At 46.0% G+C, this 6,308-nt stretch overlaps 1 long non-coding RNA gene across 3 annotated transcripts; it reads right to left on the bottom strand.

The window, feature by feature from the left end:
* Window positions 1-6: 6 nt before the first annotated feature.
* Window positions 7-4,737, bottom strand: LOC125522155. Of its 3 annotated transcripts, none has more exons than XR_007289641.1 (3): window positions 4,305-4,737; window positions 747-2,762; window positions 7-543 (listed from the first exon to the last, which is right to left on the bottom strand). It is a non-coding gene; the product is annotated as an uncharacterized LOC125522155 (long non-coding RNA). The 3 variants fall into 3 exon arrangements; XR_007289642.1 differs by having other exon boundaries at window positions 7-316; XR_007289640.1 differs by having other exon boundaries at window positions 7-1,604; window positions 2,663-2,762; window positions 4,305-4,731.
* Window positions 4,738-6,308: the final 1,571 nt, after the last annotated feature.

The following is a 6,308-nucleotide window of genomic DNA, read 5'->3' as shown; positions in this document are numbered from 1 at the left end:
AGGAAGTTGGAGGTTGAGACGGATACGACAAAGGAGTCTGGAGAGGACTGGCGGGGGAGGCCGGCCGGCGCTGGCGGCGAACGGTCGGCGTACCCACAGAATGCTGTCCCACCTTCCATCCTCCATGAACACCCACGAGCATAGCCTGCGCATCCACAGGAAGTTGTCCCCCCTTCCATCCTCCATGAACGCCCACGAGCACAGCAAGGGTGGCCTCCCTTACCCAAGCACGCACCCACGACGTCCACCTTCTCCTCCATCACCGTTGTAGCCGTCCGACGACAGGGGCGCCGCCCGTCAACTGCCTCCGGCGTTGCTGGAAAGGTAGAAGTTTGGATAAGATGAATTAGAGGACTGCAGACTGTATTTCAAACAAACATATATTTTTTTTTTGTAAAAATGAAGCATTTAGGTCCACGCCGAGGCTGAACCCGCCGCCATGCCAGAGCGGCCGGCGCGCATTCGGCTGGAGCCGGGTAGGCAGCGGCTCGTGGCCCATAGCAAATTTTCTGGCCCATCTGATAGGAAGCTGTGAAAACGAAACTGGACGGATGAAATTTAGTACCACATCACGTATATGTTTTAAATTTGAACTGAAAGCGTAAATTCATGGAAAAAAGCGTATTGTGATGATGAACCCACAGAGTCAATCGCTATTCGTCACCCAGGGTGAAGAATCTCACCCCAGCCGAATCACACGCCACAGCCACAACCACTAGGAAAGAAAGAGTTGAACGTAAATTTACCTCACAGACGAACCACATGCCACACCCACGAGCACACGCTCTGAACCACCGTAAGAAAGGGCTTCTGAGGTAATCTTACGATGTGCATGCAAGGCAAGTTACGTTGTGGATGTGTGAGGAACTAAACCAGGGTAATCGCTGTAAGAAACCAGATGCTATTGATGTAATTTTACGACAAAAAGGAACGTAAAAAAAGACTACAAAACACATAGGTTTTACCCAGCGTAATTTCTGAATCCGACTGATGTCGTAGACCGATGAGAACAAAAACTAATTGAATTATGTTAATGATCAAAATGAGAGAACTATACAGTAACAAAAGGAACCTCAAACCTCTGATTTCTCCTCGTAAACAAAAAATCTCCAAGAGTGTGAGCTTAAAGCTTGACATGATAATTAACATCCATGAGAAGAAATTGTACATAATTTTTTTTAAGGAACATGATAAATTATATCGTCCAAGTCAACAGTCTATATTACAGCAAGCTAGTAGCAACCAAAAATTGACCACATAATGAAGCAACAAGTCACTAAAAATTCAGAGTTATGGCCAGAAAACTAAATATTTTCAGTTTCATATAATTGTACAGCTTCTGTATTGAGAAAACAAACTTGTTAGGCAACATGTATATGGTATATGGCTGAACCGAACACTCTTCCATAAACCATGACATCTACTCCCTCTGTCCCATAATATAAGAACGTTGTTGACACTACACTAGTGTCAAAAACGTTCTTATATTATGGGACGGAGGGAGTACATGATAAGTACAAGAAAAATAAGAATGACACGGTCTATGAACAAAAACATGGAAGTCTTCTGCTCAAGCAACACATCCAGGCAGTACCCAAAATCCCCTGTAACAAAACATAGCTAATAACATGGATGACATCCAGGGTAGTAGTCAATCAAAACGTGCATTCAGAGTGCTAATATTATGGTTTCATCATACAAAATTTGACGAGCATGCAGTTTTACTTGGTTACAATTTGGACCATATGGTGTTCAAATAAAACAATCTGGGCCATATCAGGTAAATGGCATGCTTAGTGGTTCTTTACCCTTTCTATTGTTTATTTCTGCAGCTTACTGAAGTTCTACCTAGAGTAGGCATGGATCCTAGAGTCAGTGATTAAACAATCTGAATGGATCTTGTTGGCAAATTGAGAGGCAATGCTGCTGCCGAGAAGTACCTCATGGACACCCAGCACACGCACCAAGTAGCAGCCATCAAATTGGATAATAGTTCTAGAAGCATAGGGGCCTAAAAAACAAAACGAAACGTGGTTTGGTACTTTGGGTTCAGATTTCGTCTGTGGCCGCTGGGTCCTAATCCCCACCCTTCTTTGTTTTCTCCCATAACTGCTGTAAACTCTGGCTTTGGTCCTATGAACGCTTGCAAAATAGAACGTATCACCTCCCCGATAATAACAATCAAATCACATTAAATTTGATAGTAATGAAAATACATTTGAGGTATTTTTTTATTTTCTGTGGTTAAGATCACCAAATTTCGTGCAAAGTAAAATATCTGACTAGTTCTAGGCGGCGCATCGTGCTCCATATGTAATGTGCATGCGGATGTGTTTTTCATAACATTGAGCATTGAAACCATTCCATAGAAAATACCTTGCTGGATGTATCTGTTTTGTGCTATTTTACATTTTTTTCTCCTATTCACATATGTTTAATGATAATTTTCACATAACACAACACTCATCTGGGAAATCACAACACTACACCAGAATTTTGTAGAAATGAACAGCTGCCAATCTGATGTAAGCTTGTATGATAGCTATGCCCAAAAGAAATATATTTGGGGACGTAATCCATCCTAATTCTGCTACCTAGTTTTCTTACTGATCTAACTTAATTCAAGCAAATATTTCGCATGGGAGAGTAAATCAAGACATACTCATGTAAAATGACGGAGGGCTGCAAACAGCTAGTTGCCGACCGTTGTCGTAGGAGGAGATACCGCCCGCATCATGTAGAATGCCAACCACCACTGTACCCTGATACGGAGACCATCAGTAATGCTAAAAGATTATACAACAACAGAAGTTGCTACATGAAAACAGTAAATAGGCACATCATTCGAGCAGCCACATTGGATGGGATAGTAAATAGACACATACTCATATAAATTGATGGACTGGGGGCAATACTGATTGCATTAATATGTTCATAGCAAATGATAAAAAGTACACTGGGATTTCTTTTTTGAAGTTATTACTTGATACAATTTCTGATTTATCCAATAATCTATGTGGAAACTTTTCGAGCTAACTCAGCATTTCCTTTATCTAATTTACAGAGGCCCTGGTGGTCCTTCATAAATTTTCATGTTGTGCATAAAAAAGTTTCAAGCAGCTAACTCAATATTTACGCAGAGAGGTCAGGTTAGCTGAAACCAAATCAAAGTGAATACGATGATGGTCATAAGTTTATTTGATTTTTTGTACACCCCTTAAAATCAGAAACTGAATTCTTAGATCACGATTCATGTCATCTAGATATTACAGTTTGGACAGGATAATGGAAGAACTTTGAGCTATCACTATATATTTTGGAGGCAAAGCTATCCCTGTACTAAGGAGAGCAAGCTCGAATACATTAGAATTTAGAACACCTTTAAGCTTTATACTGAATCCCTGACTTGTTGGAACTACCAAATCGCTAGTTCTGAATTCCAATTAGATGGCTGCATAGTCCAGCTACCTACACTAGGAGCTACAGAGTATGCCTACTCGTACTATCTTTAGATCAAGCTAATTTTGTGGCACACACATGGCCATCTCCTGTAGCAGCTGATGCAGCCAAATTTGGGACTAACAAACTGAAGAGTAATCGAACCACTCTCCTAACCAATCGGAATTCAAATGGTTCTTGTTTTGCTTCAGGCGAGGCAACCATCAAACAGAGCACCCCATATATGGCCTGTTTGGCAAATGATGGGGAGAGCAGTAGGAGATATAGAGGAGGGAGTTAGTAGGATATTGGGCAAGGGAATTAATTTTATGGCCAATACTTTTTTGGCTTTATTTTTGGAATTACTAGCGGGGAGTGAAGGAGAAAGGTTTGATCGCCTTTTTGATTAGTGGGTCAGAACAAGAACTAGACGCAACATTACCAAATTGACCATTAGTCTGTTTGTTCCCCACCAATCAAAAATATTAACTAAATTGCTACTGGGTCAAATAACGTCTACTATGTGATCATGATCATGGTCAAGTATTTGATGGATGTTTCTGCTTTCTTCTTATATGTGTGCACTCCTGCAGCCATAGTCGAAGATCCGAGGCAACTAAAATAAGGCTACGACTATCGGCTGGAAACATTTTGGAAATAAATTGAGGTTATTGAAGCATATCCAGCCATAGCTGTGAGCCTGTGAGGATCTCCATCTAGTCGAGTAGTCGGGCGTAACAAAGCAATCTATGCAGAAGTTGTAGGAATGGAAGAATCAAACAAAAGTCTTTTAAAAATGAATCAAACAGACAGGGCTGGATCCTGAAGCAAATCACTGGGGCATCGATTGGAGAACGTCAAAGTACCTCTTCAAGAAGTAGACACGACTCGCCGCGCCGCCCACCCACGACCAGCTTGTCGTCCAGCCGAGGACGCCGCTAAACCCTGGTTCATGGCGCGGCCCCGTCTTCGGCCGAGTGTTCGTCGCCGGCGACTGTGCCGACGAGGGGCCGTCCACACGGGAGATGCAGCCCTGACGCCAAGCACTACCGACGTCGCAACACGACGGCTCGGCCCGCCGCGTTGCCCGAAACTAAGACCACCCTCTAGAGACGTCGATCCCACGTGCCGCTCCCAACGCCGTGGAGCATCACGACGCCGGAGCCCAACCGCCGCTCGGAGCTCGCACCCCTCGTCCACTCCGCCCCTGGTTTTTTTTATTTTTTTTCCGATTATTACTCGCCCCTGATTAGAATTGGACGAGGGAGTTCGCTCTTTTTTTTCATCTCGGGTGTGGCCTTTTTTTTTTCTTTATTAGGGACGGAGTGGGCTCTTGACTCCACGTAAAATTACATCACACGGGATAAAATTTTACTCCTACATCAGTATGAAGGCGACCGGTAGACCCAGGGTGGTGCGATCGGGGAGTGTGGCTCGTTGTCTCGACCGTCACCCAGGGTTACTAATAGACTTTATATATATATATATATATATATATATATATATTATTCTTCTGTAGACAGAGTAAATCACATGAATTATTAGCAGCAATTGTTTGTGTTATTATTAGCCTTCGCACACATTTCAGATTATGGACCTGTCTGCGCGTATCACACACATCTTGTTCAGTTGACCGTTTCCATTGTATTTCCTAATCACACACTGTTTATCCTAGTGAACCGTATGTTGTATATCGCACACACCTTCATCTGGTTGCCCGTTTCTTTTGTTCCTCCTCATCACAAACAGTTCATCTGACTGAACCGTATGATGTATATCGCACACGCCTTCATCTGGCTGCCCGTTTCTTTTGTTCTGCCTCATCGCAAACAGTTCATTGAACTGAACCGTATGCCTTGCATCGCACACACAATTAAAATCAGAACTGTGTTTGATGCATCCGCCATCGCAAACGTTTTGCACCTTTTTTGACGGATTTTTACACCACTGTTTGCGATTATGGTATCACACACAGTTTCATCGAAGGGTCTGTGATCGTAGTGTCGCGTTTGGACCATCCTGCAATAGTGTATGAATCTCACGAGGTGCACCTTGCATTAATATCTCCCCTCCTCAGGAGGCAGCCTGGGGATGCTGCTCCCTAGGGAGGTCTTGGCGTCGTCCTCCTCGCGAGGCTTGGCCCCTCGCGAGGATCTTGATTTGTCGGTTGAAGCTGGGCCGTACTGGGCCATTGATGGAGCCACGTCGTGGGCCGCAGGCAGGCAAGTCTGGGTAACCCCGTTCCCAAAACGCCGACACGCCCCATGAGGGCCGCCTTCTCAGCCGCGGCAAGGAGCTTCTCCTTGGCTTCCAGCCGAGTTTTCTCCTCGGAGACGAGCTTGGTATGGGACGCCTGGGCCGCCTCCACCTCCTCCTTCAGCTTCTCCAGGCGACCGCTGTCTGTGGCCTGCTCCAGCTCGGCACCACGGTCGGTGAGCACGGCCTCCTGGGTCTTCAGCTTCTCTTCCTGCTCCTCGAGCTGACGGGCGCATGCGGCGTGCTCATCGTGGAGGGCCGTCAGCTCGGCTTCCGCCGTACGACAGTGTTCCTTGGCAGTCGACGCGTCCTTCAGCGTTGCGTCGCGAGCAGCAGCGGTCACACCGGCCACCTTCCTACCCTCCTCGGCGGCGGCCTCGGCCTGGCCCCAGTCTGCCCTGACGGACGCGTCGGCCTGGAGCCACCCCGAGACCAGCCCTAGGCGGTCTGCCGCCACGCGCCGATCAGCGCCCTGAAGATCAGCCCGGAGCCGGTCCAACGCAGAGAAGGCTTCCTCTAGAGCGCCAGACATGGGAGGAGAACCATGGTCCTCTTGCTTGATGGCCTGGGGAGGAGGCGGCACCGGCGCGAGGGCTGGCGAGGCAAGGACAGCA

This window comes from Triticum urartu, chromosome 7 (assembly GCF_003073215.2).
Source record: "Triticum urartu cultivar G1812 chromosome 7, Tu2.1, whole genome shotgun sequence".
In the NCBI taxonomy this organism is placed as follows: Eukaryota; Viridiplantae; Streptophyta; class Magnoliopsida; order Poales; family Poaceae; genus Triticum; species Triticum urartu.
The sequence above is the reverse complement of the archived record's forward strand: the minus strand, read 5'-3'. Positions and strand labels throughout refer to the sequence as shown.